At 37.7% G+C, this 12720-nt stretch overlaps 1 protein-coding gene across 10 annotated transcripts in view; it reads left to right on the forward strand.

Annotated features, from left to right (window-relative positions):
• LOC107217733 overlaps positions 1-12720 on the forward strand; it is a 183510-nt gene that overhangs the window by 68393 nt on the left and 102397 nt on the right. For 8 of the 10 annotated variants that reach the window (XM_046730853.1, XM_046730855.1, XM_046730856.1 and 5 more), the window contains exon 1: positions 1992-2720. The exons of the other annotated variants lie outside the window; for them this stretch is intronic. The gene's annotated coding sequence lies outside the window, so the exon portion shown is untranslated. Of the gene's footprint in view, positions 1-1991; positions 2721-12720 lie in introns of those variants that run through there. 10 annotated transcript variants of the gene reach the window in all.

Raw genomic sequence — 12720 nt, forward strand, 5'->3', positions numbered from 1 at the left:
TCTCTCTCTCTCTCTCTCTCTCTCTCTCTCTCTCTCTCTCTCTCTCTCTCTCTCTCTCTCTCACTCTCAATCTCTCCCTTTGTCCCTCTCCCGTCCTCATCCCCCCTTTATCTCTCTCTCTCTTAATCCACGCGAGGAGGCGAGTCTGTCTGCAACGCTCGAGAGAAGCGTTGAATATCGACGTTTTTAAAAGTAAAGCTAACGCACCCGCGGGCTGCGTCACTTAGATCTTGTAGAAGGGCGTTGGGCTCTCTCCGGCATCAATGGTTCTGCACTGTTATACTTTGTACCTAGGTATTAACGAGTCGGAAGTTGTACCGCACCTAACCGCATCGTACCTGTGCCTGGACCGCCTCCTCACATTTTAACTCGACTTCATTGCCGTCGTCGTCACGTATAAAGTGATATAGCCGACATATATATGTATATATATATATATATATATATATATATATATATATATATATATATATATATATGTATGTGTGCGGAACATTACGTGCAGATGCACATGCACATGGCACACTCAAGCACAAGAGGCTATCGAGTGGATAATTATAAGCAAGCGCACCGACTAACGTTCCAGGAGTCTAACTAGAGTCACGTTACTCTTAATCCTATTGCACAATACCAATGATATCATTCTGAATCATTGCAGTGGCTCGTCGTGGTTTGAAATTATTGTAAGATTGGTAGGTATATATGTCACTTTGTCGGACAAATCGATCCGACGGCTGACGGACGCACCGCTGACCATACCATTCGTGTAATTTTCTAACGTCACAGCTCGCAGCATTTTATAGGATACGTGATCACATTATGCACACAGGTATTTATACGGGGTGTGTGTTATCTAATGGTGTGCCGCATGCCGCGTTCGGGAGACACCGACACGAATCACGTCACGCGTGATGCATTTGAATTTTATAAACACGTACATCGGAGGTCAAAATGCGTTATGATTGTATACACTGAAAGTATACAGACATGGGTTTGTATGGTTCGATATACCCCGTTATTACACATAACACGGATCACTAAAAAAAAAAAAAAAAAAACAGAAAAAATGACTCGCGCTTATATTTAGATGAATAAATTTTCATTCTATGTATCGTATAATAACCAACTTCTTCATTTGAGATCTATAAAGTTTAGTTTTCTCTTTTTTTACCATGATAAATAAATATCGAAGTTTTCGATTGATATAGTATAAGCAGCAGGTAGCACCACGTTGAAATAATAATCAAACTTAATCTAATAAAGTTATTTTTTCTATTACCAGTTACGTGGAAGAAATCAAAATTTGACATCTACATACCAGATTCAAAATTCTCGTCGACCGGTGTAATGATCTGGTAAATGTAGTCAAATCGCATAAATTTATTTCAACCATCGCGCATCCATAATCTCAAATTTACAAACTCAACCATACATCAATCAAAAACGATCTCTTAATTCACATAGTACAACACATTTTTAAACCGAATCATAACCGCACGCGCAATACAAAACAGTATAGGTGTGTACAATACACACGAAACTCAAAAGGCGTTTTCATCCGCTTTTCACCCACAGTTCCCGGGAAGACGATAAAAATCATTTGAAAAAAAAAAATTTATCTCCCCTGTAAGCTAAACGAATTTCGTTTATTACAACTGCACAATCTCACGTTTTATCAAAATCGATTGCAATACAAATACACGTATATCACGTTTTATACCTGTGAAACGAAACTGTCTTGCGATCGTGTGAAAATATAAATTCTCCATATGAATAATGAATTATTATCACCCATGGCGTGGCAGGTAAACACCGATATCCGTGGCGTTGAACGCGTCTCCGGAATTGAGAGTCACATCGAAAAGTCGCGTGGCGCACGGTTGAGAACCGCTGCTCGATCCCCCGCCCTCGTATCCCCCCCCGCCCCTGCGGCCAGTGCTCCCCCCTCCCCTACCTCGAAACGACTCTCGTGCGCTGGCCTGGCGGTTGGCTGGCAGCGGCAGTCGGCGAGGAACGCTCGCGGTGTTCGTTTCGTAAATTTCTTGTGGTTTGGCCAGATTTGAACGTTGACATTCGTACGTCGCTCTTTTTCGCCCGTCGCACGTAGCGTGGGCCTGTATTTCTTCTTCTTTTATTTCCCGTCTCTCACTCTCTCTTTTTCTCTCTGTACTTTCAACCTTTCCTTCCCTTTTATTCACTCCCCGTCCACCCCGCCCGGGGCTTTTATCCGACGGAGGTGTGCTTCTGTCGTTCCTCCTCACAGCTTTTCTGCCACCGGCCGTCGGCAAGTTCGCGTCGGTTTACGTTTTACTCGATTCGCGGACGCGAATCTTGTGTCGTTGCTGCCGATTGTCGACATCGAGTGAATTCGGGTGCAATCTCAACGGTCCGCACTCGTACGCATCGACGATTGTTGTAAGAAAGTGCGTGGCGGATACGCGTCGGTGGTTTTTTTTTTCTTTTAACTGTTATTCGTGAAAAAAAAATTCAATTTGTTGTAAACGTTTCTCGTTGTTATCGCTATCCTTGACGATGCCAATAACGCGCGCGGTGTTCGGATTCAGTGTTTTGTTTTGACATGTGTAAACAGCAGCGTCGCCATATTGGATTACTAACGCATCGTCCGGACAACGACGACGACGACGACGACGACGAGCACGAAAACGATTCTTTTTCAAAGCAGCGAAGCGTTATTCGACGAGGAGGGATTCGTCTGTCAGGTAAGAGGACTCGGTTCCTTTTTTTTTTCATTCTTTTCTTCTCTCGTTCCTTTTTCTTTTCCGCTCGGTAAGCAACTGCGCACGATTTTTAAGAATCGCGCCCACGCGAAGTTAGCCGAATGTTTTCGCTCCTGTAAACTTGAGGTTTTACGTGTTCCGTATTGTACACGTCTTGTTCTCGTTTGTTGATACATACGTCTTGCAGCTGCGTATAGTTTCGTGCGTACTCGAGGCCCGACCTACGCCTCTCGCCTGCCCGCGCAACAAGACGAAACGAAAAACAAAACACGGTGTGTTTTTTTGCGCCGATTCTCATTTGTTTCGAACGGAACCTTACAACTACTTAGATACTAAGGTTAAGACAGTTAGCTACGTTCACGTAACGTAACGCAACGTAACTTACCAAACAAATCACGCTCATTTATTGCGTACTAAAACAAACTTGAAACTTCCAAAGGTTTTAGAATATCGGTAGATGTTGCTTTTTATTTATCGGCACCGCTTGACGAATCTCAAGTCAGGCAGTGATCGTAAAGTTGCTAAACTTACTTCAACTTAATCGTGACACCGAGTATAGACTCTTGAGTTTATATTCACGAAAAAAAAAAAAAACGGTGTAACTTCAAAATGACGCAGATTTTTTTCTCATTATAAAACTGACTCTTATCTCGGAATTCAGTTCCCGACAAATTCACATAATTTGTTTGATGTTTTTTTTAAATATTGGCGTCAGATTTCGACTCGTTAATCGAAAGAGAGACGAGATCATGTTGTTACGTTTGCCGAAATTGTTCTTCACCACAATTAGTTACAACCACGATAGCGTAGTTCTTTGCTCTTTCTTCGACGAGAATAAAATAACTTATCAAACAACGTACGTAACATTACAATCTTTCCTTCTCTTCCGCATTATTTTCATCAATCTCAACACGTCACAATTATTCACACTAGTTGTTTCGTTTTCTAAATTCAGCCAGAAGATCCTCCTGCGACTTCACCAGACACTTTATTCGTTCATTTTTCTCCTCTTCACCTGCAGCGGTAGTAAGAATTGAGCATTGAGCGGACGTTGATGACTAATTTAATTGTTCAATTAGTCACGACGCGTTTATAAATGCATATGTGTACAGCGTACACGAATTATATTACATGTTTATTTAACTTCCGTATAAGCGTACAACACATGCAATGTCCGTGGTTACCATTTATCTTATTGTTAGAAAAATAATACCGTCGTCGTATCGATCTTAGACTGTTTTTTTTTTGTTCCTTTCTACAAGTGATACGAATGACAGAGAAACGAAAGGATGAATAAATCAGTTCGTTTTTGAGACAGCTCTCTGAGTCGCTGGGCCACGCTTACTACTCTTCCTTATACTATTATAGACGCGTAGCCGCGTTTTGTAATGACCCCGATTCGCGCCAAACCCAAACCAACATTGTACCAGCCGTCACACTATAAATACAAGTATATACGCATAGGCACATGGAACAATATGTAGAATGTGGCTAATCTTTACGACTATCAGCACTGCGGTTAGACCGTTTCGTTTATTAAATGCGACCGCTTTTCTTTTACGAAAATTGGAGAGACAAACGATTGCATGTTATATGAAAAAAATATGAAAGAATAAAAAAAAAAACAACGCAGTTAACCTTAGCTCCTAACACAGGGTCCAGTTGACCCCAGAACCGACTTTCACGTACGATTTTTAAGTCAGGCGTGCTTGAATCAGGGTTGTTTCTCCAAGCAAAATGAAGGCCTCAAAAACCCCATGTGCGCATTGCGTATTATTTAACTTTTTTTGCTTCAAGAATTTCTCCGACATCCTCCATCGTTTTTCTCCAAAACTAAGATTGGAGTCTATTTCGAATTTGTTAAATTTTTACTCGGAATTTTGTTGAAGTCGTAACTGCTGCATAACGTGACGTTGTGTACGGTAATAACGTTCCAAAGTTGGCTGGATTTTGTGTAATCCCGTCTAAGTAACGTGGAAGTTTCTATAGTGTAAGGACAAAAATCATATTTTTTATATATGTAAATATATATGTGTGTTTATGTATATATACGTGTGTGTAGAACAGTCGTCCTCTACGTTGTCGATAATTCAAGTGTCGTGCGAACGCAGAGATTGAAGTTGGAATCCTTGAATTTCGCAATGCTGAGCATGCGATAAACTGTACACGACACGTTGTATTCGTGTCTTTTCGGAGTGGCGAGACACATTTATAACCCACCTACTCTGAGTACAGATACGATGCGATTCTAAAGTGAGTGAAAAAAAAATTTAAGAAGGAGAGAGAAAAAGCGTGGTGTCGTCGTCGTCGACGCCGAGACGGATCTGTTAAATTTGATTATGTACGTGCATCAGCGTTGCGTGCGTGACGAGACGAGACGAGATGAGACGGATGGGAGAGGAGAGGAGAGGAGAGGAGTGGAGTGGAGAGGAGAGGAGACTCATCCTCACATCGGAAAGCCAAGAAGCAAGCAGCCTTGCCTGCTGCGTTCATTCGCTCGCTTTGCTCGCTCTCTTCTTCTCCTTCTCCTTCTTCTTCTTCTTCTTCTTCTTCTTCTTCTTCTTATTCCTCTGTCAGAGAATCTATAAGCGACGTCTCTTGTCTCTCCTTCTCCTCTCGCTGCGTATTTTCCTACCATTTCTCGTATTATTTTTAGCCGTCAACGTATGCCGCGTCATACCGTAGTCGCACAGACGTCTTTCGTCATTTTCTTGTACAGACGTAGTACCGTACACCTCTGTACGAGCCAATGAACACGTACACACATATATATACACGTATGCGTACGAAATTCTTTCGTTCCTGTAAGCGTAGAGAGATGCTGCAAATCTATAACCCAAGGTGAACAACAAGCGAATATCTGCATGTATAATCGTTAATCAATGTACAGCTACTGTCTTGCTTCTACACATCTACCGTAACGTGTCTACACATATCGCATGCACTTATCATCAAATTGCGCAGAGTAAGTTTGTAACGATTGAATGATCCGACGTCTGCTAAAATTTAATACGCATGCGCAAAAATTCTAGGCAGGGCGACCAACCGTCATTATCAATTCAGTCGAAAGTTAAGAGCGAGTTGTCAATTTTTAGAATTTTTCAGGTTATGTTCACGACGGTTGGTCGCCCTGCCAAACAACAAGTGCCCTCGAATTTTAGCGCATGCGTAATAAATTGTAGCGGACGACGGACTAGTCAACCGTCGTAACAATTCACTCTGCATACTTTATTATTATTATTATTATTATTATATATAACGTAGATTGATTTTTGGGTCACACTTACTTTTCTCTCCTCGTGCCGTCGACGCCGCTCGCACTCCATGCATATACATACTTATCGCTTCTTTTTTCTTTTGTTTTATTTTTTTTAGCCGCGTTACAACAACCGACTCCTGTTTCCGGTGTAACGCTTTTATTTATTTATTAACACTTATTCACGACCTTAAACCCCGTTTACATTTAGGCACCCATAAACGCAACGACTCTTGGTGTATAAAGTATTTATGTATGTTATTTATGTATGCATGTATGCATGTATGTTAGACGGAGTGTGCGATGTTCATTCGACTGCAAACTGCTCGCGATACCCGAAAAAAAAGCTTTCGTGGGTTCGTGGGTGATAAAATCGTGAACGCGCAACCTGAAAAACCGCCCCCTGGAAGTGAGTAAAAAATTGTCACGGTTGTCCCTGTTTTTTTTTTTTTTTTTTTCTTTTTATTTTCCATCAGTCCCAAAGTTGACGTGGATTTTTGTACGTACCTATTATATTCTTCGGGGAAACAAAACTGCTGTGATAAATGGTTTTTATACACAAACATTACTACATGTATATGTATGTATCTATCTACGTGTATTATAATCAAGTCATAGCGATATACGATGAATCAACAGCCCCAAATTGTTGGCTTCAATTATTTGTCCTGAACATCTTTGTTAAAAGATGTAAATTTTGAGACCAGGATGAAAGCGGGCAAGCTTTTGGTTTCTAAGGTACAAGTGAAACAAGTAAGTGAAAAATGAGAAACAATGTGTAAAATATAAATTTGTACGTTTTAAAAAAATAAAAAAATTTGAACAAAGAATTCATGAGAAAAATTTAAAGCCAATTGACCAGGGCTGTTGATTCGATAATTGAAAATGCAGTGAAAATCAAATCCGGATAGAAAAAATTGATCACACGTGTTCCAAATCAATCAGTACCAACCGCTGTTGCCTTTTTCGTGCAAATTACGGTGTAAATTTTTTACCGTATAGTGTTGGTTTGTTATAAACACAATGATTTAAATAAGAAAAGCATGGCTACCTGCAGCCTACTTGCTTGCTCGTTACAGTAGGGAGTTTTTTTTTTTTTACTTTAACGAAAAGAGGCCGAACTATCGCAGAGGTAATATACGTTTCAGGTTTACCTTATACCCAATACGTATCCTGTTTCAAGAAAAAAGGAAGATAAAAAATCGAAAGGAATAGAGAAAGAAGATGTAAAAAAGTGAGAAATGACCGAGATTTATTCTAACCCATTCCACTGTTTTCTTTTATCTGCACATAGCTACCTTGAAAAGTATTTAACATTATTATTCCGCCCGATATTATAATATTTCGTTTCAATAACGACACGTGTTAATTTTCAAACTAACGTACGCGTTATTATTACACAACGTCGCTTTAACACGACGCGTATTGTTTAAAGAAATGTTTCCGGTTATATGTATACATGTGTCATCTTTTTCTTCCGAAGGAAAAATCGACATTTTTTATTTGATGAAAACATACAAGGTATAGCGATGTGAAAGTAATTTACTATGTACGGGGTGAAGAACTTTGCAAAGCTTGATAAAAGGATTAAAATACATTAGCACGATCTGAATTCCAAATTGATAAGACTATAAATTTTTGTAGTTTTATTAGATATATACGAATGGTGCAAAGCGGATATTGGATATTTTTATATCGTCCCGACCTCGGTGTTGAAATACGTTTCTACTATTGTGAACGCACGCTTGGTAGGTACATAAATCGTACATAATCGTGTTCTATGTAAAGTTTAAGCGATTATTACGTAATCCTGTATAAATCCGAATGAATGTATGATATATTACATGATATATATACGATAAATACATATTATATATATATATATATATATTCTTCCAAATATTGTAAATCTCGCAACCGAAAGCGAGAGAAGAAACAGGGTTTTTAGAATTTAGGTCGGACTCCCTGTGTTCTGTTGGACGATCGGTCCAATTTCAACGAAATTTATTACGAAAATAAACGTTTGAAGAAATTAAACGATGTAGATATCACATCTCTTCGTTGCGCGTAGTTGTAACCGCATCGCTTCGTTTCCGCTCTTCATCGTTATGTCGTAAAACGTTTCTCTCCATTTGAACCATCATCATCGTTATCGTATGAAATTTTGTTTAGTATTTATTTTCATAATTTCATGTATTCTGTACGTAAACTGAATATTTATTTTGGATTCGTTCTTTTTATGTTTCCTCCTCGCATCTAACTCCTTCCCAATTTCACACTGTTCGAAACGTGAATACGATGTGTAAATTCGTGAATAGAATTTATACGCGCAGCAATTACAGATGAATGAAAATTATTAAATCATACATCGTCTTCTATTCTCTCTCTCTGTTTCATTTAATATACTCCTTGTATTTTCTCTCTCTCTCTCTCTCTCTCTGTCTTCTTATATTAATTTAAACGAATATAATTATTCTTAAGAATGTACAGTCAGACAAATAGTGTAAAAGAGAGGTGTAAAAAGGTGTAAAAAGAGAGGTGTAAAGAAATCAAAATCGAACAAGCAACGTAAAGTTTTTGGTGAAAAAAAATATTCACTTAAAGAATAACGTCATCTCTCTGAAAAATTTTAGACATATCTACGAGCGTATCTAATTTGGTCCAATGTTTCAAAATTTCTCTCCTTCTGCCACGAGGTCTTTCGGTTTTACTTTGTCAATTACAATTTTATATCACGATTACGTTTAATCATAGCTTCTTTGATCCGACTGTACGCCTCATAAATCCCCAATTTCTTTATATCTCTACTTTGTCGTTTTTCGTTAATTGTCTCTTTGACTTGCGTGGCTTTAACGTTAAGCTAATTACGCATAACCTGCGCACTTGACCATCGGTGTCGAATTTAATTTTTTTGCTTGTATGTGTTTTTTTTTCTTCTTCTCTTTTCACCTCCATCTTTATTTCGCAGTTGCTCGGTTGAAGGTCAAGGTTATAACACTTTTTACGCGCTTATCTTCTTTCCTCTTCTTTTTGTTACTGCTATTTTTTATTCTTTTTCTCCAAGTCATTTTTTACCCACGGTCATCCTTGCGTTCTTTCATTCTTTCGTTCGGTCGGACCAAATAACGATGACGCAGAAGCGCGAGTGAGATGTTACAGCACCAGCAAAGTAGTCTCACTTATTGTTAGCGTTTATCCTTCGTACAAAACTAACGTAAATAAAAGAGAGTCTCCTATAAACCTTGTCTCGTCTCGCGAAAATCTACATCTGCGAAATTTTCACTCACAAGTGGAATGGATATGAATGTCGTCGCGTATGGCTCTCTTCATTTTTATACTCTTTCTTTTGCTTTCCACTTCCATTTTATGTCGCATGTTTTTCGACAACTTTTCACTTCTTTCATTATTTATTGTGGATAAAATCAAATTAGTTGGGATGTCTTTTTTTTATATAGAATTTGCGAGGAACATGCATTGTATAGCGTAAGGGTTAAAAATGATTAAAGTCTACTAGCGTTGTTCGATAATATGTATAGACTATATTTTTTGTATCTCATTTGCACAATTTCATCTTATAGTTTGACACACACATACATTAATCCGCATAAAACATACGTTACAGGTATACGTATCTAATTTTACCGTGTTTTTTGTATTATGCAATAATGTAATGTACATTTTTGTGTATGTTATATACATATATATATATAATATGAGATACGACCGACACGCCGCAGCTTCGCTCTCACCTGACTCGAAGATGTTTAACTTTTGCGAAACATGTGCGTGGTTATAGTTATTTGCTGTTAAAGTGTGCTCGGGAAAAATTTGAATTTACTGCTTCGTTATATTACCTACTCTGTGCATCATACCAGTAAATATATATTATATGATACGCTGCAGGCACTAACGCATTTGTTTGTTTGATAATCGAAAGAGGGTGAGGAAAAAAAAAAAAACCAAAGAAGACAAGTTGGGTACGTACATGCGACATTTTTCATCGTATACTCTGCAGAAGGGGGAGGGAAAAATTCTTACAAGTATATGCATATTTTTTTTTCATTATATAAGACAGGTATTGTGTTGCCGTGTATTTGCAAAAAATTACCGTTTGTGTATATATCTCATCACGATTTTTTTTTTGCATTTTTTTTATTGCATTTTTTCATTTTTTTTTCTCTCTCTTCCGCGCAGTTTGTATGCGTGTGAAAAATGAAACAATATGTGCCGGGGGGGGGGTATGATGTTTTTTCTCTCTATCCACTTACGTCTTATTCTTTTTTACGTTGCACGTATACAAGTAAGAAATGAAATATGAAAAGTAGTATAAGGGACGGCAAAAAATTGTGCTTCATTCTTGTATATATATATATATCTCTCTCTCTCTCTTTCTTTTCATCTTGGTAAAAATTTATTTTATAATAACATGCTCTGAATACTATATATATATATACAGTAAAGAGCTCTTCGCGGTTTTTTTCACATCTAAACAAAGATATGTATTTATACGTAAAAGTACGCTCCTGCCTTAAAAAACAGTCTTGGTAATAATAAAGAATAACGAGATGCAAAATTTTTTTTATACAATACGATATTCGCGCTTGCGGTCGGAGTGTAATAATATGCAATAAAAAAAAATCGTGTGTAAATAAATCGTTGTTTATTTACATGCAGATTTACCCTGTATCCAGCGGTTGTACGTAAAATAATATAAAAAAATAAGACCACTTGAACTTTCCCAGCATTGGAAGAAAAAAAAAAAAAAATAATAGAAAAATGAATGAATACCTTCCGCAGAAGTAAAATCGTTTGTGTAATTATTCCCTCTGGCTGCGACGGTGAATAATTGGAGAATTTTATAATTTTTCGAACGACAAAGGTTGTAAGGAAGGGAATTGGAATGCACGTATCCGCTTACATGTATCCGTACCAATTTATGGTTAGGAATGCTTGCTTCTCCCTGCACGTATGACTTCGGTAATAACCCGATATATTTTTAGACTGTAGTTCCACGCTGACCGATATTATGTAACATATACATTCCCCCCCAGCTGCATCGACTTGGGTTAAATAAAAACACCACGTACACGTGTGTGTGTGTGTGTGTGTGTATATATACGTCACGTTTTGGCGTACGTGAGAATGTATGACAGGTATCTGTATAATATATAAAATTTACTTTTTTTTTTTTTCTTTTTTTTCCCTCTGCAAATCTGTAACCGCACGACATGAGTTTTTGTACAGAGCAAAGTGCGCGTAGCGTCGTATAAATTTCACTTGTCAGCTATCGCAGGATGGATGAACCCCTGGATCGTGTGCAAGTTTTCAAATCCCAGATGTTGGCAATTTTTAGGTATCATCGGACGATACGTGCAATGTATGTCGCTTTGTTTTTGGCTTTTTTTTTTTTTTTTTTCTCGACCTCCCATCTTTTTGTTTTACTTTTGAGCGGTAGAATTTTTTTCATTACGACTCGAGGGCCGCAAGTTTGGATATTGAACCGTTGCAGTGGTCGCGGAAGTTGTTTTTTGTTTATTATTATTATCATTATTATGATTATTTTTTATTTATTTATTTTTTTTTTTTACGTAAAAAAGTGAAAAATCAACTGAGCGCGATTTTCCATACATATGTATATGACGGAAAGTTTCTTTTAACCTAGACAATTTTTTTTAGCGGGTGTCACAGAAGAAAACAGACAAATCATGTTTTTTTCTAAAATATCCTAATATATATGTTATATGTTAGAAAGTATCAAAAAGACAACTATATATATATATATATGTATATATGTAATATCTGCATAAGTATGCGTGTATATAATTTCTGGGAGAAAAGTTGGTGCGGCAGTATAAATAGCATGAAAATCGGAGAGGGATTGCAAAAACATCCGCGTTACTCAGGCAGTAATGTCAGCATATTCAGCTCGGTATTATATATATCTCTGTGTATAATCTACGTCTATGACCGTAACAAACAGGCACTAACCTAGACTCGACTCACTCACTCACTTATTCACTCGGTGAAATGCGGATGTTGGCGGTTTGGTGAGAACGCGATGCTCTCTATTCCATTTTCTTCCATTATTTTACTCCTTGAAGCTCCTGCAGCTATCGCATCTCCGACGAACCGCTTCAAAAAAAAAAAAAACCTTTATCCCTATGTTGTATGTATATATACACACACACACACACACCTGTATCGTACATACACACTTTATACTTTTAATCTGTACGTCATTCTATACGCACACGTGCTCAAGGAGATGCGCGTTCGCTCGCATTATACGTATACGATGCATTATGCACATACCTAAAGGATCGTTAAGTAGCGCGTTGTACTCGAGACCTATTTTTGTTTGATCTCATTTTGTCGCGTTTTACTCTTGTTTTTGTTGTTGCTATTATCATTATCATGGAACTCATTTTTATGGTCATTCGGAGTAAAAATGGTGTAACGATCCATTATTCTTTTAATCGTGTGACGATGAATCTGTAAATAATATCTCCCTTCGTAAAGAAAAGGAAATACGTGTAAGCAGCCCTTATTAAATATTGTTTTATTCGTACAACTACGCGGCACAAACGATGGACAGTTTTGTTTTTTTAAACTACTATAGAAATTCATTTTAGTGACACGTTTCGTCAAAGAATTCGAAAATTGGTACAAACTTATAACAACTGGTTTATCAATTCATTTTTCACTCCGTGTCATTTATACGCGAGA

Source organism: Neodiprion lecontei, chromosome 2 (genome assembly GCF_021901455.1).
Source record: "Neodiprion lecontei isolate iyNeoLeco1 chromosome 2, iyNeoLeco1.1, whole genome shotgun sequence".
In the NCBI taxonomy this organism is placed as follows: Eukaryota; Metazoa; Arthropoda; class Insecta; order Hymenoptera; family Diprionidae; genus Neodiprion; species Neodiprion lecontei.